General features: G+C 42.2%; 1 protein-coding gene across 1 annotated transcript in view; it reads left to right on the forward strand.

Annotated features, from left to right (window-relative positions):
• ARHGAP22 (Rho GTPase activating protein 22) overlaps window positions 1-21,841 on the forward strand; it is a 140,808-nt gene that overhangs the window by 74,965 nt on the left and 44,002 nt on the right. The gene's annotated exons all lie outside the window — the stretch shown is intronic.

Below are 21,841 nucleotides of genomic sequence, written 5' to 3' on the forward strand. Positions count from 1 at the left end.
AGAGGGAGTTATAAATGAAACAGAGTATAGGGACTGGAGCTAAAAGCAGTAGGTTTGTGTGCAAGGTCACCATAGGGCCAGATTCTTAGGCAGCTGGAAGGGATTGCTGCACTGGTCTGTGTGACACTGTTAAACTGGCAGAGAAAGGAATTCCCTTGTGGTGCTGTGGTTTTACTGGGTATTTTTTTCTTTAATTTACTGTGAGCAAAAATGGCAGGCTTACTTCAGCAGAAACTCCAGCCTGGTGTGTCATTGTGTGGGGAGACTGTCTCTTCACCAAGGGGCAAAGAGGAAGCTAAGGAACGAAGGGAAGTTCCAGAGGCTGTTTGGGCTTTGTATCCTTCCCCATGTCCTGCACAGGGTCAGCAGAGAGGAAGAGATGACATGAGGTTCAGGGATGAACTCTGTGAAAAAACTGCCCAGTTTCTCCTTCAAAATAACCATATTTTAGTATAAATGCTTCCTCCTTTTTGGAAGGAAAGAGTGGTGGTGCAATGCCTCCCAAACATTTCCAGCTGTCCATGGAAAGATTTATGTGGCCATAACTGTGTTAGATTTGGGAGAAAGTCTGTCTTCTCTTAGAAAAGATACAGGATTAGGATCCCATGTGGCTTTCAGATTAAAGATAGTACGGACAGACTTTAATAGGATTCCTTCCCTACTTGCACATCAGGATGTCCCACGGTCTGTGGGAGAGATGCATGCTATGGTTACATGTAATCTGGTTGTGAATGACATAGGTGTAATAGGGTACATTTAATACGTGCAGGATTTTTCATCTTCTAAAGCAGAAGGTTTTGGCCTACCGAATGGCAGGACAGTAACCAGCTTGGTCTCCTGTTCAAAGACTATGAACGTTCCAAGTCCAACCCTCAGCCTGCTATACCTACATCACTGTCTCACAAGGACTTCACCTCCTTCCTTTCTGACGTTCTTCTCTACTCCGGATTGTGCTCAACTACCCTTTAGCTCAGAGGGTTAACACAAATAAGTTAAACGTGAGCTTAGCTTGAAGTTTGCTATGAAAGAGTTGCTTGTGTGTCTGAAAACTTATCAGTTGATTTCCCAGTTGTATCACTTGTCTAATAAGCTCTGTTTGGTAAGGTGGTACAGATGCAGCGATAATGGTATCCTATTGAGCATGACAGGATTTGTAAAGACTGAAGTATGGTAAAGTTTTCAGATTTCTCATGGAATGGAGTTTCCTTGAGCATGAAACCTGGTTTTGTTAAATATTTGTGTGTTAGAAACAAACAGTTTAAGGAAAATCTCAGTTACCAGCTCACTACATTGTGGAGAGTTATGCAGTCTTTATCACAGAGTTTAATAGCGGTAGTTTCGGTCAGATCCTCTGCTAGTCTGGATAGCTGAGTTCAATCAGTTATACAGTAAGATAACAGTGTTCTGCCTTTCAGATAACTGATTTAATCTCACATCAACACAGTGATGACTCGCTAGTGTCACAAAGAGTGCAAGCAGTAAAAACCAAGCAGAAACACCCATGGGAATACTAAACCTTTGTTTTTACATATTTTCCATGACAAGTCCATGAGCTCTTAAGAGGGAGTCCTATCTTCTAGTTATTATGCATAAGATGACTAGAGGCATGGAGAAGCTGAAATGATGTGCCTAAGACTACATAGCCAAATTTCCAGAATTGTCCTTTGTAATTCAAAGGTTCAAAGTGGAAGGGATTGCATGCCCAAGTGATACACTGCTCTTGAGTGAATTAGAGGTGGTGACTGGGAGGAGGCCTGACATGGATAAATTTACTTGCATTAAATGTCCTAATTTTATGGAGGTAGAAAGAGTATCAAGTCAATACCAAACTGCCCTAAGTTCTCAGAAAGGGAGCAGCAATGACAAGAATTAAGACTGAATTTCCAGATCTCCTTGTCTTGGCTGACTAAAAACAAAAGATTTCTAGGTGTCCTTTGGTCTCAAAGGCAGCATTTTTGACACTCTAGGGAAAATTACTAGCTATAGTCCTGGCGTGTAAAGCCTCTGCAGTTATGCATTGGCTCTCTTAGTTTCCACTGTCCAGGAGCCTCAAAAATCTTTACAAAAAAATCACAGTATGCCAGTGATGTTTGGCAGTATTGTCACCTCATTTGACAGAAAAGCAAACTGAGGTGTAGGGTGCTGGGGTGAGAGGGATGCACCTTTCAAGACTATCTGGAATCAAAATCTCCCGATGAATCCTTTAACTGCTTAACAAGAGGTCCTTTTTCAGAAGTGCATAAGAACAAAATCAGGGGATAGCCCAGTAATAAGACATGGGAGGTTTATAGTGATACACTTCCCACTCTAGACAAGAACTGGTTAATAGAGTCAGTTTTTTACGTTTTTCAGACCTGATGGGGTTTTTTCTTTCCTTTTCAACGAATTGCTAGTTGCTGTAGCAGCTGAGCAATGCAGAAGTTCTGCCTGAAAAAATGCTTCCTCCTTATATGATACTGTACATATTGTCATGGAAATTGTCCTCATTTCCCCCGAGCACACTTTAAATAACTCGAACAGCAGTGCTAATGAGCAGAAAGATATCTGCAATCCCCACCGTGCAACTTGACATACTTTATCCGACTCTGAATTCCCCTTGCTCATCATTGAGTATTTTAAAGATCTGGTATAATAATTTGCTTTCTCTCTTTGGTCCAGTCATTTTGCTCTTAGCACTTGGTAATAAAAGGTCAGCTTTGGCTGAAATCTTAGTATTGCAGCTATGCCATTTTTTACTACCAAATATCTTAAGAAAAGCAAGTGTCTCCGAAAGGGTAAGTCGTTGTATTTTTGGTATGTTTAATGTTGTCTGTTTTACTTTAAATCACAGTAAAGGATTTATTTTGAATTAACAAGCGGTGGGAAGGGATCTATTCATACTGCCAGTCGGTTAGCACAGGGGGGTTTATTATGCTGTGTGCATTTTTGGTTCAGGATACAGTGTATGTTATTATCTTGCATTTTACATTCAGTAAAGCCGACTAAGCGAGAGAATGTTTAACCCTTTAAATATGGAGCATATGTTTTTCACTGGGGTGGAATTGCTAATGCAGAACAAAACAGCAACAGAACCTTTGTGTGTATTTGTTTTTCTGTGTGGGTTAGGTAGGCAGCTGGGTAATGCTCTAGTATTTTTGTTTGTGCTGATAATTTTTGAAAATCTGTGTTGAGATGATAACTTAATACCATGTGAAGAAAAGCATGTTTTCTCTTAGCATCTTTCCTGTGCAAGGGGACCGGATTGCATGATTCCACGTACATTTTTAGCTGGCTGTTACGATGTTTGCTTTGAGAATGTTTGTGTGGTCTTTTCCTGGCAAAGTGATTGTTCTTCCTCCAGGTAAATATAAAATCGTTCATGAGAGCAGTTTACTTCTTGCATTATAAAAATTAACATTGCTGTAAACTCCTAATAGAGAAACACATTAAAAACACATTCTTTGTATTTTTCTTGCTCGATTGCTTGTGTCTTTATTGTGACATTTGTTATCCAGCCAGCAGTCCAGATGTGGGTTTTTGCATAGAGGAGAACAGCAGTGATTTTTTTGTAGCTGGAACCTGCATAAATTCTTGAGGATCTGAGGGATCTGACTTGCTTACCTAGCTAAGCATTTATATCATGCATTTCCCTAATTTTTTACTTGAATAGAAACTGTTTCTAAGGCACATCTAGAAGGTGGAATTGTAGGTTTTCACTGGAGGTTTAAAGTTGAAGAAAGGATATTAAACAAATGCAAATTTGCTTTCTTTAAACTAAATCTGTTTCCTACTGGGTTCTATTTAGAAGAGGATTGCACAGCAAGAGCTAACAATTGCGAGAATTGAGTTAGGCTCATCCATGACAGTGTGTGTGCCTGTGTACACAAATTTACAAAATCATTTAGGAAGTTTAAAGAACAGAATCATGTCAAATCATGTCAGGAAAGTGTGGGTTTTTTTTGTTTGTTTGTTTGTTCTTTTTTTTAGAAAGGAGATTGATTCCTAGTTTGTTCTTGTTGAGTTGTTCTTCAGTTTTGTTGTCATGTGCCGTGCTACAAGGGGCCATAGGATAATTTTTGCTCCCCTCTTACAGCTCATCTGCTGAGGGCACCTGTCTGACCAGTGTTTCCTTCCCTTATTGCATGGGTTGGAGTGGGAATGTCCCTCTGGACAGATGCTGATTAAAGGTGCCTGCCTCACCTGTGTTCAAGGCAGGCACTGCAGAAAGGGCTGATTCTGCAGGCAGGAAAGATGGAGACTGCTCTGGCAGGTGCACGTGAAGATAATTTGCTCAGTCTCATGCCCTGATGGGTGTTGCGAGAGCAGGGTGTGTGCGTTCTGCTGAACGCCTGCCTGTTCCCTGGGAGATGCTGCTTGCCTCTCTGTGGTAAGACGTTGTGATTTATTACAGAGTGATCCCTTTAGGTTTGGAGCCCAACTTCAGACATCCAGCTTTAATCTGTCACAGTTTGAGACTGGGGAGGAATTGCTCACTGCTCAATCACTTTCCCAGTCGGCTGGTCTGTATCACTGCTGTGCTGCGACTTGGTATTCCCATCCTTAGAGGCAGAAGCCATGCGGATGGGAGAGAAGGATACGCCTCAGAAAGAAGCTGGTGGGGTATGAGCTGTGGCCATAGGTCTAGCCCTGGTGGTGCTGCTTGTGTCAGGAGACGTTGCCAATGCCATAGTGCAGCAGCTGTGTTTTGAGTAGTCCTGGAGCTCAGCCTTGGCTGTTCTTCATGCATATGAAGAAAACGAAGAACAGGGAACAGTAGTTTGGTGTCCAGCCTATGCAAGGAACAGGGTGTTAAGAAGTAACCAGTTTTAAACCAGAATCAATATGGCCATAATCTGGGACTTTAGAGATGACCATGTCAAGCTCAGCTAAAAGCAACCTATATATGTTTTCAATGACCCTCCACCAACATGGAAAACTTCAGCTAGCTGAACACCCCAAATAGCCTTTCGCTAAGAGCATGTTGCTGCTTCCTGGGCCAATGAGGATAGAGCCTGTTGCTTCTTTGAGCCTGTTTCTACAAAAGATGTTCTGATCTGTGAAATCTGGCAAGCTGTTCAGAATATCTCCTGGTCCAGGCATGGTGGCCTCATCAGGGCAGGGATCCAGCTCTGTTCATGTGCCTGTCTGCCTCTGTGCTAACCCTCCTCTCCTTGCTTCTGGGACAGCGAAGTGCTGAAGTGTAAGGCAGAACTGATGTTCCCAGGCAGGAAATGCTGAGGTAGTTGGGTGTCTCTGTGAACCATTCAGCATCGATCTGTCACTAATGTTGCTTTGAAGAAGCTGAGCTGCTGCCAGTTTCTGAGTCACTTTCCATCCAGTTACTTGAGGCAATCCCTTCAAGCTCCCCTCCAGAAAACTCTTCGTTTGCAGAGTCTTTACTGTGATCTAAGTAAGGAGGTTTCCATTCTTCTCTATAAGTAAATGTGTTTGTTAAAAGGCATTAGATGACCATAAAATGCCCTGGGCTTAGCATCAAAAGTGCGGTTGCATAAAAGCCATAGTAGCCACAGGCTCCATTGGGTCTGTCTTTGCTTGCTGTTCTCCATGCCTCTGGACAGAGAAAGGAGCAAGCCAGCAAGGGCAGTGGTGTCTCTGTATTATCTGTTTCCCACAGCTTCAAAGGGCGTAGGGACAGAAGCTGGGCTATGGACAAGCTGAGAGCCAGTAACATTGGTCATATGGGAGAGAGAAGTCCCCTTGGTTAACCCTCTTGATTCAGCCTTAATGAGGGAACTTGCCCAGATCAATACAAGAAGTGGGCAGCAGAGCTAGCAACTGGGACCCAGTTCTCGAAAATCTTATAGCCTGAAGTCCAAGGCAGCACATGGTTTCATCTCTTAGCCATTTGGGCAATTTTGTTCCAAGTTGTATCTGGAGATTGTTCCTCCTCAAGTGAGCTCTGTTGTCACCATCCTTCACATTAACCCCTTCTCAACAACCAGAACAGGCTGGGATACTTTTTTGATTAATTCTCCATTTTTAAGGTGCCTGAGAGAGTTTTTGGGCACCCCGGAATAAAATAGATGAACCAAAGTGTGATGTTCTCCTTTGCTGTATGTCTTTTGCTTTGCAAGCTGTTGTGCCAAAGGGGGTTTCCTGCAGGTCTCATTTGGTGATGCATGCTTAGCCTACTGTATGACCCTCTGGTGAAGCCCACAGCAATCATGGATTCTGGAAAGACACAAATAAGGGCTCCCTTATTTCCCCTATCGGGAGTTTTTAAGCACCATCAAATTTATAACAGTTATCCTCTTCTCCCCCCCCCCAAAAAAAAGACATTAAAACCACAGAAAACATTTGATACCTTCTCCAGCCTGTCATTAAAACCCACTGTTTTCTCATATGCCCTCCTACAATAATATTTCTGTCTTCCTTTGGCTATTCTCTGAGCAGTGGCTCAGCAAAACTGGGCTGTAAAATGTCATATAGTCAAAATTGTTTCTAATCTGACAAGTCACCATTGATTTGCACCTGCGCCTTGATTCTTGGAGGGCGGTGGGGAACAGGGACATGAGTTTCAGATCCTGTAAAGCCTTTTCCTTTTTGATTAAAAAATTTAATAGTGCATTTTTTATTGCTAAGTGGTCCTTACTTGGCTGCCGCTGTGGATTTACAGGACTTCAAAGCTGGATGGTTAAGGAGCAGTTTTAGTTTGTAGCCAGACAAGCTAAACAATCTCAGCTTCAAAGGAGGGGGAGGCGTTTAATGTTGTGGGCTTGCTCTTTGTGTTCAGCCAACAAACGGGGCTGCTGGGGGAAAACGCCATGTGCAGCAGACAAGTGATGTGGCTGCCACCGCCGGGCGGGAGCCTGCTCGCTGCTGCCCACGGAGAGCAGCACCCACCTGGTAACCCCAGGGTCCCCCGTGGCTGCCGATAACGTTTGTTTTGCGTGTTGCTGAACTCCAAGCCCTTCCCTCCCTGCTCCCTGTTGTCTGCGCCCGATTGCTTCCCTCCCCGGTGCCCTCGTGGGGTGGTTTTATCCTCATTAGGGAAGGTGAGGGAGGTTGGCTCAGAGATGGGGAGTGCTCCATGTCCCTACAGCACTGCGGCTGGAGGGGAACAGGGGCCGGGGGGGCGGGGGGGACTCTGCACTTAGGGCAGTCGCTTTGAAGAAAGGGCTCCGGTGATTTTGCTTTTACGTGAATAGTTTGTCCAGTCTTCTGTACATCACCATTCTGGTAGGCCTGGGGGGTCGGGGTGGGGAATAGCTCCATTGCTGGTGGGACCTGAGAATTGTGGAGCTGTGGCTTTACTTCCCACTCTGGAGCCCTGGCTGTGTGAAACAACCCTTTCTGTTTCATTAAGCTCCTTCTCCTTTTAACCTCCTCAAGTTCCTAGTGAATGTGCTGGTAGAGAGAACAAAAGCTTTACAGTGAGCCAAAAAAGGAGGCTGGATAGCTGCGTTATTTCTTGAACCACTGAGGGTATTATTTGCTAGGACTGTTTTCCCAACTAGAAATCAGTCTTAAAAACCCTACAGATTAACTCATTCCACACCTTTGGGATGCAACAAGGGGCAAACGTGCTGCAGCAATGCATATGGGATTACAGCAGGGAGTTTTGGTAGAGGATAAGCCTGCAGGCAGCCTAGGTCCAGGCTATGCAGTTGGCTCCTTAGAGCAGTTGGAGCCTCCAGGAAACAACGTGCTGGGATCCGTGAGTCTGCCGATAGGAGCTGGCAGGGCACCAGAGACGCGTCTGTTATTCAGCAAATGACTTCCAGAGCCATGTGGCTCTGGTGCAAACCTCCTTCATCAGTGTTGTTAAAATCCGAGTGAAATTGGGGCTTTATCCAACCAGTATCTAGGCTTTTGTGGGATCCAGGCCACTCTTTCCACAGGGCTCTGGGGCTCGGCTGCCAGAGAGACCAGCGCTGCCAAGAAGCATAGTGCTTGAGAGGCAGAGTTGGCCAACACACCACTGTGCTTCTCAATGAGCCATGCGTATGTTGCTGAAAGTGGTGACTTCAACTCAGGAGTTAAAGCTCTCCAAGTGGAGGAGGAGCCAGGCGACCACTGGGAGCGCTGAATGAGGGAGCAGCTTCTCAAGACACAATGCCCTCTCCCAGTTTATAATGTAATTTTCCCATTTCCAGCACATTGCCGTGGTGAGTAAGTGGCCTGCTTTCATCCTGTGCTGGAGGAGCAAACTTCATGCTGTTCAGCTTGTTCTGTCCCATTCCTCACATTATACTTTCCAGGAGTGACACTGCCTTTGCAGCTACACTTGGCAAACCTTCCAGTGTTTCTAGCTTTATGAGAATTGATGTTGGATTAAACCAGGGTGCCTGAATGATGCAGATCTTGTTTTAATTCTTGGCTCTGGTAGTCATTTGTGAATACTGTGCTGGTAATCATGCAGTCTCTCTGTATCTGAGTTCCCCATTGGTATGTAGGATTTTTTTTTTTTTTTTAATACAGAGAAAGAAGCATTTTCCCAGTAATGCACTATATAACCTTGGGAAAGCATTTTAACCTCTCTGTGCCTGTTTCCTCTTGTTTAAAACTGAAACACTAATGTTTAATTTTAAGTGACTAAAATATTCCAGCAATGCTGTATCTCTATGATTTCTTTTCATGTATTTGTTATTAGCTAAAGCATAAATTGAAATTTCTTCCATTTGCATATCCTTGTCATAGGATTGTTTGTAATCATTGTGGTGTTACTGTTTCTTATCTGAAAAGGGCGGTCTAAGCTGTATTGGATATTTTTAACTGAATGGAGAAGTATCAAAATTGGGTTGGATGAAGCTGAATCTTAGCATAAGGTGAGCAGCATGAAGAGCTATTTTTATTGTCTGCCTCCTCCTGGGTCAGACTTCACTCATCTAAGATTAACATGGACAGGACTAGAACATCTGCAAACCGGAACAGTTAAGGCTCAAAGATATTTGGCTGTGCATATGTGTATATATATATGTGTGTATGCATGCAAGCTCTTAATAATTTTTATCTAAGGCTTTCATGCTTAGGTACCCTGCTCATCTAAGTTAATTAAACAAGGGAAGCGAAATACTAGGTCTCCTCACTGGAAGGGTGGAGGAGCTAACTGCGTTCAGCAAGCACTTGGAGATTGGCTAAGTTTCCTCTCAGAAGAGGGGTGTCTGCATTGTAAGGTAGCAACCAGACTGACAAGGCAACAGTTTGCTGCTATCTACATGTTCTTATTTTCACATTATGGACTATTTAAATAAAAGTAATGGTAAAAAGCAGCCTACCATGCCTTTAATGCAAGGCCAGTACAACTCTCTGCAGTGACAAGCTATGCTAGCTTTTGGCTCTGTTATTTTTCCTCCTCATTTAAGACTTGAATGCTCTGTTAGGGACTTTCAGCCTTACCTGATCACTCCCTATAAGAGATGCGGAAGGGAGGAGGGGAGATAGTTTGCATCTTCCTCCTCATCCCCTCTGCTCCCTGATTTGAGGTTCAGACGAATCATAAAACCATCAGTGATTTTCTTTCCATTCTTGCAAACCATTAACCTGAATGATTCTTTCATTTCCAAACTTTGTCCTCTTGCTCCCTGCATACCACAGCTTCTCTGTAGATACATAATTCATTATCTGGAAAGCCAGTCTTTTAATGTAATATTAAATAGGCAGCAGCTCAGCAGGTGTCTCCAAGGTAAGGAAAGCAGCATAATACTGGCAGCAGCTGCTGGCTTCAGGCTTATCGAGATTTCTTTGTTTTGAAACAGAAGCTGGAAGGCTTTTTAATATACCACGTCACAGGCTGAGCAGATTCTGGTTTTTGGCTGTTATTCTGCCTTTGACTGTGAAGACAAAAATTCTTATAACACATGCTGTCTGTAACGGCTGCAATCAGTTGTGTGCTCTCAGAACAGAGTGGGTTGAGCAGAAGGAGGGGGCTCATGTGGAAGATGGACCGTTTCCTGTGCTAACTTTTCTCAGTCGACCAGCTGGGCCAAATGCATCTGTGGGACAGGCACACTGACATCAGCATTGTCAAAATAGGCTTTCTGTGTCTATAAAAATAAAAATACTTGAATACATTACCTATATAGAGCATTCCAAGCAATGCAGCTGGTATTTCACCGGTCTTACCCAAGTGCTACATGTTTGTTGCTTAGTGTAGATCTAATTTGCATAATTGATGCCACACTGGCAAAAGTAGCCAGACTGGCTATCACAACTGACTATCACAGCTTTCAGTGAGCAAGGCTTTAGAGTTCCTTGAGAAAATAACTTTATCTTCTTCTTCATTTGGATGTCATAAGACATACAGTTGGCTGAATTTACCCAGAATCTGAGAGTTCTAAGCTGACGTGTGTAACTGCACGTGGTAAACTGCTATCTCTTTTTGCCTAGTACTTGAATCTAAAATTAGGGAAAATTCAGTCTCTGATTTATATCAGAGCATTTATTGTCTTTCCATGGTCCTGTGTGGAAATTGTAGTTTGCCTAGTTAGAGAAGGGAGCCTCTTCTGCTATGGCTGTGGTCTAGCTTTGATCAGCAGCCTTTACTTGAAGCACAACAAAGCCTGTTTGGGTGTTGGCACTCTTGCAACTCTTGTTTTGCCCTAATGTAGGGCAAAAGTTGCTGCAAATTGGCAAAGAGCACAAGATGATTTGGAGGAGCTTCTGGCAGTGTATTTAAGCCATTAGTAGGTGTCAGTGTGGTTTGCTACAGAGATTGTGCAGGATGCGTGCAGTATAGAGGAAAAGAAATTGCTGATCCAGGTTTTCAAATATCAGGATTTCCCCTCTGACTGTTTTCGAGACAGCCCGTCAGCAGCAGAACATTCCAACTATGGTGTCATGCGGATTTGGGAAGACCAGCAGAAGGTCAAGAACTTCTGCATGAAGAAAGTCACTTTACTGGAATTTGCCCCAGGCCACGAGTATTGGGACACACAGAAGGCAAAGACAGTACAAGTCCAGAAGCATGTTGCTATTGTCTGGAGGAGCTGGACAGCAGCAGGTCAGTAGCTAATTGCTTTGGTATTGGTGAGCTTCTGTGCTGTGAGGATGGAAGTTTGCAAGATAATGCTTGGGGCAGTCCTGCCATATGTGATGGAAATTGTGAATAGTCCCAAAATACAAATGTGCTTTTACAAGCGGCCTTCTTGAACTGCGCTGTGACTGCTGATGTGCTCCTGAGCTTCACCATCTGGCTCTACAACGTAAAGGTGAGTATGTTAGCTGGCAGAAGAGGTACTGCCTATGTACAGGCAGGTCTGTCCTAGAGGAGACATACAAGCATCAAGAAGGGATGCCTTGGTAAGGTACATCTGCAGCATTCCAGGATGCAAAAAGGGCAGCAAATGCCGCAGACAGGACTTCCCCTGGGAAACCTGGTAGGTCTCAGAGAAAAGCATTTTACGCAACACTTCCCTTTATTTTGGTGGGAACAAGTCCACTGACTGAAGAAATCTCTCAGGATGGGATATTGTTTACCTAGCAGCCTCTCTTCATTTCTTATTTAAATCATATCTAAATCAGCATGTTCTTGAAAAGTGGGGTTAAATCTGCTGAAGATTAACTACTTCAGAGGAACTCTTATGGTTTTGCTGGTAATGCCATTAACTGAGAGGGAAAAATTCTAATTGCATATATTTTTGTCCATTGCCAGTGGGTTGTTTTAAGCATTTTTCTGCTAGCAGCTCACTGGCAATTGCCCTACAGCACAAAGAAATGAGGCCTCTATTTTTTGCATCAGCACAACCTCAGTCCATTAGCCATCTGCAGTTGTGTTCTGAGTGGCAGCAGTGCTTAGCCCAAGTAACAACTATAAACTTTCTTTTTTGCTGAACAGCATTGTTGCCTCAGTGAAAAGTACTGTGTATTATACACCATCATGTTTAGAAGATTCATTGGTTAATCTATGAATAGCCAGATGTAAAAGGAGACTGCTTAAAAGTGCTATTCTGTGCAAACTATAGCACGACCATAGACTTCGATCAGAATATCCTTGAACTCTTAGGTTTAAGTTTAGATTGGTACTGCTACCATCAATGTTGTCTTGTCATTAATATCAGCAAGATTTTATTTTTCCAAATCTGCCAATATTTTGCAAAGGGCTTAAAATATATCTTCTTTTATGTTTCAAACCCTTTTCTGCATTAATATGACAAATGACTACCTTTTTGTAAAAATTAAGTTAGCAAGTATTGGATCCTTAATGATGGTCCATTTATTTGCTGCTACCAAAATTGCGCTTGTAAAGCTTCAGTCACTTCACTGAAGAACAACGTTTGTCTCTCATTAGCTTGAATTTTTTTAGAACTCTGTGTTCAGTTTACAAAGGATCTGAGTCTTTACAGACTCAGCAAAAGGCCTGATGTCTTCAGCCTAAGCTGTAGCAGCTGATGGTTTCATCCTAATACTTTACAATTCAAAGTCTAGTGTGTTGGCTAAGATGGCAGGCACGTTGTCTTTTAAAAATACAGTGAGGGAGTCTTTAATTTCATGATGCAGTAGGTGTAAAGGGAAGAAAATTTAGGCTCGTAAGAGGCAAGAAGGAGGAAAAAAATAGTTGCAGTGAGACTTATTTAGAAGGCATGAGAATCACTCCACTCCTACTAATATGCGTTTTAGAATATGTGAGCACAACAGTGCTCCCAGAAGAATGTGTAAGCTGTATATTATCTTTCCAGCATGGATTTGTTAAAGAAAAATAGATGATGATGTGGTGACTAATTTCTGTTCAGAATTTAAGATCTCACTCCACTCTTATCTTCAGTGTTAAAGAATTGAAGAAATATTTATGAGGTGGAAAATTGCTTGTGATTGCATGGTAATGCATAAAAATCATCCAGTCATTTTCATTCAAATATTTCAGAGCATGAAATATCATCATCTGGAGTCGGGAAGAAATTTCTTTTCTTATAATAGTATGTAAACACAACCACAATTGAAGTATATAATTTGATACGTTCCTCAGAAGTGTCTAATGCTTGTCACTTTGGAGAACCATGTTGAGCTGTATGGTCTTTGCGCAGCTGTGCCACTGTTTTATGAGTCTTGTACATACCCTTGTAACTTTTTTTGTACCCTCAAATTCACAGTTGCCTTATTTTAGATGTACCTCCTACAATGTGCCCTACAGGGACAGGCGCATGTTCCACTTGTGGGATTGCCTCCGTGTGAGTTTGTGGTTTCTGCTGGACTGAGAACATTTCATTTCCTTTCAGTCCAGATCAGACAACAGGGAAACAATTAGGAGCTTTGCTTAATACAAGCAGTTGCACACTTCATAGCTCTTGTAGGCTGAACTTGTTCTAAGTTTTTCCATTTGAAATAAATTGTAGAAAGGATGGAAGGGTTGTTTTTTCTGGAGCAGAAGAAAAGAGAAGGATAAGGGAAAGCAGCCTCCTGTTGATACTTGGCAATCTGTGTAACATCCTAGGGAAAAGGTTGTGGAACTTTTCCTTTCTCCTGCTTGTCATCTCTGCTCCCCATTACCACCAGAGACATCAGGTTTTGTTGCAGAATGCCTTTTTGTTTTTGTTTTTCTGGATTTTTTTTCTCTATCAAGGGAAGAGATGGCTTGGAGGAGCATCTGCAGAGAGGGGCAGAAGTTGACTTTATCACTGTAAGACAGACTTTATCACTGTAAGAAGATGCACAAGATGAATTGCTCCCCAGGAGGTAGTGGCCTGTGCTGGGCAGATTTTGAAAGGAAGTTTGTGTTGGCATGCACCTTAGCTCTGGAGCACAAGTTTGTGCAAGTGGAAGAAGCTGGACCACAAATATCTCTAGATTCCCAATACCTTCAGATTCTTCTCCAGCAGGAACTTTCTTCTGGTAAGAAGCTGGTGCCAAGGTACCAGAGAGCTGTCACTTGGCAAGCAAAGCAATGTTAGTGTCAGCGGTGGATGCTTGTTTTTCAAGCGGCAGCAGCATACCTTAAATTAGCCTGCTTCATCAGCATATATTGCCTTAGGAACACACAGAGAACTCCACCAGAGAGAAGCTGTTGCATCATGGTGCCATTCCTGTCATGAATGAGATTTTGAAGTGAACATGTTTGCTCTACACAGCAACCCCCAATCAAGAAACGTAATTTGAGTCAAGAGATATGAAAGTTTAATTGATTTGAGCAAACTGTTGCTGATATGACAGTCCAACCCCTGAAGCATCTTTGGAGATAATTGGAATATAAGTATTTCTAGTGTTCACACTCAGGACAAAACACACAAGTCACAGCAGAGGCAAAGTGCTGTCATGCAGCTCCCAGCAATCGCTGTAAGCAGTTGCTCAAGTTAATTATTGTTGCTCAGTTTCTATTTGGAATAGAATCTGCTGGCTTCCTAAACAAGCTGTGACCATGTCGGAGACATTTCCTCTCTTGCTGCCAGTTAGCAGAAGCTGATACAAAGAAATCCTAGAGTAGTGACAATGCAGCTTGTCTGTAGGGATCCTATACGCTGATGGGGATATGTTTCACAGGGAACTGAAACCTCACTAGTGAGGGAGCCAGCATGATCTCAGTTAATGGGTGCTTCTTTCATGGAACAAATTAATTGTGGGCATGAGCCCGAGGGAATGGAGCCTGTGTTGGTGCAAGGGAGGTGCTACGTCCTTGAAAAACTAATCTGCTTAGTGGCTGCACATTATGTCTGGTTCTGTCCCAACTCTAAGGATTAAGCTGCTGCAGGAGAGATGACCTTCCCATAGTTGTGCATTCAGCTTAGGCGAGATAAAGCTGTACTTCACCACCACAGTGAGCAGCACATCTCTGGCAGCATAATAGTTTACTCTGTGAAGTTTCAAGTTCTTGAAAACAAGAAGACATGAGAGCATTTGAGTGCAATTACAACAAATGGATTTTTAATGCGAGATGTAACTTAAAACCAGTTGAATTTTTTTACTGAAACTTCCCACAATTCAGCCTGAGGCAGATAAAGCACAAGAAAAATTTCAGCTTAGGTAGACTTAGAGATTGCAAAATACTAAGTATTTGAGAACAGGTTTTATAAGCAGAGATGTAAGGTGGCATTTGTGCACATTGCTACTTGCTCTTACTTTAAGAGCACTTGAGATTGTCTTTCTCCTTTTTTACATCTTTTATTTTATTTGCTGTGGTCATGAGGTCATTTTATAGCGTGTGACAGACCTGGAATATGAACTTGTTCACTGTCAAGGTTTTGGTTTATTTTAAATGATCCATAGGATTAAAAAGTTTTTCAGTTTACTTTTTTGAGTAATAGGTAAATCTAGAGTGATACTGGTCACACGTATACCAAGATAGGCATCTTCAGACAGAAGTTTTTTTTTAAAAAAAGAGTCAAGATAACCTGCTACAAATTTGTATATAAAAGAATAAATCAAATCTTTAATATCATGTAGTTTTGATGGTTATACATGTCATCTTGACAACTGAGATACTGTGCTAATCTTATGTTTTTGAGGATTTTCTGTAGTCATGTAGTTTCTGTAGTTCATGTTAAGTCTTGTCAAACTTTTTGTGTGTGAAACCACTTCTGAGGTTTAAGCTCTTTGGTGCTTCTTTAAAGTAGTTTATGGCACCTGAAACCACAGAAGGTGTGTGTGTGTGTAGTGGGAAGAGAGCAGATCGCAGAGCCTTTAGATTAGTTTATAGATAACAGTGGCTTTAGCCTTCAGCCTGCCTTTGCATCATCCTCTGGGATAAGGTCTAGAATCTGGGATCTGAAATTGGTTAGGGGCTCTTAAAAATCTCCAAGTACTGTTAGTTGGAAATTTGATCATCTTTTACTTGTAACTATCATTAAACCTGCTGAGTTTATAGGTGTTTAAGGGAATTAGACATTTATATTTGACTGAAAAGTAAATGAATGTGATTACAAATTGACTCTCAACTTCCAGACATTTTATTTATATACATATATGTGTGTGTGTATTTAATCATGGCAAGCACACTTCATTGTTTACTGTGTTACTTGATTCTTTACGGATCATATCCCCATAGTTACTGTTAGTTTTTCCATTTTATCCTCCATTCCATGGCTCTTCAGATTTTTCTTACTGCTTTTTGTGTTCTCAAGTAGCCTAAAGTGAGCATTTCAAGGTCAGGTTCTTATTCCCAGCCATCTTTGCCTGCTGTTAAAGGATCATCTAGAAAAAATAGTTGGAAAGAGGTAGAGCTATTGGATGCAAACCAAGTTCAAACTGCATGTCTTAAGTTGTATGTTGACATAAGATTCAGATACGATAGATTGGGTCTAATTCTAGCAGTCATGCTCTTGGAAACTTTTTGAGAGAGAAGGGAAAGAGGGCTGAGGATAGAGATTCAGTACTGGCTGGAATCAAATGCAATTTGCCTTTGCTTGCTCACTATTTCTTTTGAGGCTTTTTTTTTTTTTTTTTTTTTTTTTTTTTTTTTTTTTGCTTTACAGAATTTTCCCCTAATAAAGCTGTCCTTAATCTTGAAAGAATTCGTTTAGCTTATTTTTTGCCTTCTTTTATCAGCAAAGAGATCTTAGATCTCCAAATCTGATGCTCACCTTTCAGACAACCATAAAGAGCAGGTCAGGGAAGATGAATCATTGCGATTGTTCTTGCAGCTGTGGATGCTAGCTTTTGTCCATTTGTCAAGACCTTTGTTGCTGCTTGTCTGCAGTCAAAGGCTTCCTGTCACTACTTGGTTTGGCACTGAGGGCAAATATGTCATTTGGGTCTTAGCATTGTCCATCAGGCACCCCTTTGATAACACAGCCTTGGAGCTGCCATTCATCTCTTCACACACCGTAACAGCATGTGTATGGATAACAATTTCATCCTTATTGAAAACTGCACACTACCATCCAGACCAAAGCAGTAAAAACAGGTAGGTATATAAATATGTGCATAGACACTTATATGCAAGCATTTGTAATGGTTTAAATTTTCAGTACTCTCACTCTACTGATAATATACAAGCACATCAGTAAGCAGAACTGTGTAAGAAATGGGGGAAAGGCAAACCTACTTTGTGAGCAGTAGGAGGGTTCAAAAATGCAGAATCTCTTAAATTGATTCAAATATTATTCAGCCTGTTATATTGAACATGTGTTTCTTGAATGAGCATACTTGATCCTATTTGCATGTTCATGCCTCTATGTATTATAGAGGACAGCAAACCTGAATGAAAAGGAAGCTGCTAACCTTCAACAGACCCTAACAGCAACTTTGCTTGAGAATAAAGAAATTCCTCTCTTTATGTGCAATGGGACAGGAACATCTCCTGGCAGGAAGTCCATTCCTGCTCCCCAGTCTTCACACACATCTGACGCTTGGCTCCACAAATGTCATCCTTTGATGAAGGTCATACTCGTGTGAATGAAGTTCTAGGCAAAATAACAATTCTGAACTTTTCTCTTTGGAAACAGTTTTAGGAAGAGATAGATGTGACTAATCTGCTGTTACAGGTTCTTTAAACAGGAACACTAGATAGGGCAGTTAAATATGGCATATTGGCAGCCATGTGTTTTGCACTTCCCAGTGAACACATACCAGACTAAGATGATCCTAAAAGAAGGATTGTTCAGTAAACGGGGTTTTGCAGTGTGGATTTTAATTTCTGCTGCAGTTGCAAGTGCCCCTCTGACTACAGGCAAGTTGCTTATTCTTATGCAATGTTTGTTCTTCTCTGTTTTGGGAAGGACCCTGGAAGGATGACAGTTACTAAGGATTAGGAGGTGATGTGTTACTCAAAGGTAAATGTCATACAGATGACATATAAGTTTAAAGTTAAGTACCTGAAGGGAGGGTGTCAAGGGGACGAGGACAAACTCTTTTCAGTTGTCCCATGTGACAGGACAAGAGGCAATGGGCAGAAATTGAAGCACAGGCAGTTCCGCCTGACCGTGAGGGGGAATTTCTTCCCTGTGAGAGTGACGGAGCACTGGAACAGGTTGCCCAGAGAGGTTGTGGAGTCTCCTTCTCTGGAGATCTTTAAGGCCCGCCTGGATGCGACCCTGTCTAACATGCTCTAGGTGACCCTGCTGAGCAGGGGAGTTGGACTAGGTGATCTCCAGAGGTCCCTTCCAACCTTACTGATTCTATGACAGCAGCAGATGGCTCTGAGGCCATTTGAAATGCAGTTATATGAGCCACTTGAGCAAACAGTTTACGACAGCATTACTGCCAGCTTAAACCACTCTGGGCTTAGAAGAGAGAGTATTCATGCTCTGGAACTAGCAGTCTGGAGCTATTCTGATTCTATCAGTGCCTGTAAAGTACTAGAGGCAGGGCTGGCAAAGCACTGACGTCTGCTAGGATCTGCAGCTCTTTTGGTGGTGAGCAAGAGCAGAGCAAGTGCTTGAATCCTTCCAGGCCTTCATGCTTACTGTATGTACTTTTGTGGTCACCGTCACACTTCACAATCTTGAAAGTGTTTGCTGTTTCCGTATACCTGTGAAGGAAACAAACAATACTGCAGATGTGTTTTACAGGTAGGGACAGAATCTAGTGCATCTTGTACAACAATATCCTGGAAGTCTGCAGCAAAGCAGGCAATTGAATGCAGGGGGAACCCCAAGTCATAGTCAGTGCTGAAGCTTTTGGATTATTCTTCCTCAAAGTTAAGCCTCCTGCTTCTCCCACATTGACCTACCACGTTGAGGTGCTTGCACTCTGAGTTTTCAAATGGTTTTATTTTTCCTTCAGTCTAGAGCTGGAAGTAACTGAGCAGAAAGGCTGGAATTTCTGCCCTTGGCAGTCCTGAGCTGAGCAACGATGGTCTCTGAGGGCCAGTCTTGTTTGTACAGGAACTTGATTGAAAATGTGTGAGAAGTTCTGTTTAAGAGATGGAAAACCCTTGTCTGTGTTTAAAATGCTTAGTAGTATGTTTCTTCCTCCTCCATGGTGCTGAGTAGCCAGAGCCCTGTTTGATTTACACAGTAGAAGTAGCGCCTGTGTACTTTAGGGCTCGAGTCTAACAGCTATGTTGTATGGGCTTGAGCTCCATTAGCTGCAGAAATGAAGTCTGACTGCATCATTTGAAAGCAACTTCATATTGCTGTGACAGGCAAAGCTAAAATTTTATATCTGAATATTTCCAGGCAGAGAGGTTTAAAATTGTTTTCCCGTTGCTAAAGACCAGTGTGTTTGAATTCATACAGTGTTTGTATTGCCAACTTGAGTCTGAATCCCAGAAGGAGGTACTATTTTGGGTCTGGGCCCAGAAAAGAAAGAATTTGTGAATTTTAGGGTAAAATTTAGACTTGAATATGGGGAGGATTTTTTTGTTTGTTTATTTAAGAAGATCTGAGGGTTTGAATTTAGCTGTTTCTGGTTCTTGTGAATGCTGAGACTTGCAAGATCTATTGGCTGTTACGACAGCATAAAGAAACATGTCTGAACTCTGCCCCTTAGGGAATTTTCCAGTTCTGTTGTTGCTGTGAAAGATGTCAGCAGTGTGGGGAAAGGAACATGGTAAAAATGTCGTAGAAGAAAAAAATGGTTATAGGTAGATCTACCTGCTCCGCTGCTGTATTTTCATCCCACGCTAACATATGTGACTTTCTTTAAAAAGCAGTTCTGAAGTGTATTCCATTTTCTAAGCTAGTGTCCATGTGTAGAGTAGTATTTGTGTGTACTCACGTAGGTAGTCACTACCATCTCTCCCACAGGCGGCTTGTTAGGATCATGACCTTGCTCCTATTTAAAGTATCAGTGCGAGAGAGCCAACCACAGAGTTGCTGCATGTGTAGTTTTTGGCAGAGTTTCAGTCCTAGGTTCTGCAGTGTATACAGGAATTTTTTCCCATCCCATTTCTTCTTATATTTTACTTTTTACGGACTAATAAAAATATTTATATTTTTCCCTAGATATTTGCATGAAAAAGGCTCAAGAAGGTTGAGAAGGCATCTGGCTGGTGCAAAGGGAAGGGGAGTTGTAGTTAGGTCCCTGTAGGACAGTGATTCAATGGGAAGATGCTGAGGCACCACATCTGTTCAAGTCAAGTTACCACTTCTGTTAAGTTCAGTCAGAAGCAGCCTTGATCCTTCTCTGCTTATTTCACTTTCTATGGCAGTCTTTGCATGGCTTAGTTCAGCTGTTCTGACCAAATTTAAGGTCAGTAATTTATTCTAAGCTAAGACTCTGCTTTCTTGTCCTTCAAACCTGGGGTGAACGAGACCTTAGTTGAGTCCCTTAAATTTAAGAACAGGGTCTGTGCTATATCCTGACTGAACTCAGTTGTTTGCTGACAGTTTGACTCATACAGCATGTTTTTTTGACAAACTATTTTATTCTTTTGAAGTACTAGCTGAAGTTCAGGCTATCTCTTTGGTAAAGATGGTATTGACAAGCCAGGTCCTGAGTCCTTGTCTCTGAGGTGTGCTAGGAGCTGTGAAAAAGCTTTCTTCTCATCATATCTCTTATAATCTTTATATCTCTTATGTTTTGTTACAGAAGGGCATGGCAATAGGTCTGCAAGGTAAGGTAGAAGAATTAGGCCTGATGAAGTCTGTTTTCACCTTGAGGCTGAGTATGTTGCTAAGAGAATCAGGCTGTGACAGTAGTTTCCCATGCTGTGATTTCCTACTCTGACAATACTGTACATGAAGGCTAAAGTATGTCCTCCTTGCAGCAGAATATGATGGAGCATTGATTTATTTGGATGCCTTCATCCTAGGTTCAAGCTAGAGCTTTAGATTGCTGAGCCTCTAACTTCTTTTTCCCAAATCCACAAAACTTCAATGGCTGTAGGGGCATACTGCACACATGCACACGTACTTATGTATGTGGGGAAGCTCTAATACACTCGAGTAAAGCAAGACAGCTCATTTTGCAAGACCTGGACATACAAAAGTAAAGTTAGTTAACTGGCAGCTATGAATGTCCCAGCTGTAAGATTTCTGTCTGCTGTGTTAAAGATAACCATGAGCTTTGTTGGTAGCAGTCATAAGGCTTTAATGCTGCGAAGGGAATCAAGGGGATAGCTGATGGTCAGCCAGAAGGATGCCTTGTCTACCTGAGGTGAGAGGGGCCGATACAGTACTACCTAGAGACTGAAACAAAATGAAGTGTCAATTATGGGATGAGCCAACTCCTTTGAGGGCTGGTGCTCAGCTATCTTTCTGCTTATCTCATTTCACTGCAGCACCGAGGTCACTAAAACTCTGTCACTCAACCAGGCCTATTGGAAAATGGGATAAGAACAGATTCTTCAGAGTAGAAGTGGAGAGAGATCCTGGAGAAAGCCCTCCCATGAATTTGGGCTTTGTATGCAGAAAGAGGAGCATGGGAATAGATGAAGAAATTAGATCTTGAAGCCTTTGGGAGTGGTAATGCAGAGATATGGTAATCTCTCAGGGCCTGGTAGATATCCAAAGCAAAACCACAGGTCCAGGTTGCCCTCTGCTTCTACATCTGGGGTTGCACATACCAGAGTTGGTGTTTGGTGCCTGCCTCTTGCAGTTGTTCTATTTCATTTGTCATATGAGATGTAAATCGTTCAATAAATCCAAAATGGAAGATTGGCTGGGAGGATGATATGAAGAAAGAATTAGAATGGGAATAAATGTGGGGAAGGAAGGTCCTGGCTTTTGTTTCTCATGCAGCACGCCTAGACCAGGCCTATTGTCTCTGTACGTTACCAAAAGATTGCTTCAGTTTCTCAGTTCAGTAAATTGCTTCTCAGGGAGCTGCAAAATCCTTCTAGCCAGATCTTTTTACCCATTTTGCTTTGCAAAACAGAGCATGATCCATGAGTGTGTGGAAGCCAGGAAATAATTGATAGTGAGAACAAGTACTTCCTTGGCTTGCTGCTTTCCCCAGATTAACGAGGATTTAGGAGGTGCGTGGAATGTGTACATTCAGTCAGTTCCCTAGAAACCAGCACATACCAGCATCTTGCTCTTATCTCTGAACTCCATGAACAGGCTATCTCAGCTGCTCAGCACAGATTGGC

This window comes from Rhea pennata, chromosome 7 (genome assembly GCF_028389875.1).
Source record: "Rhea pennata isolate bPtePen1 chromosome 7, bPtePen1.pri, whole genome shotgun sequence".
NCBI lineage: Eukaryota > Metazoa > Chordata > Aves > Rheiformes > Rheidae > Rhea > Rhea pennata.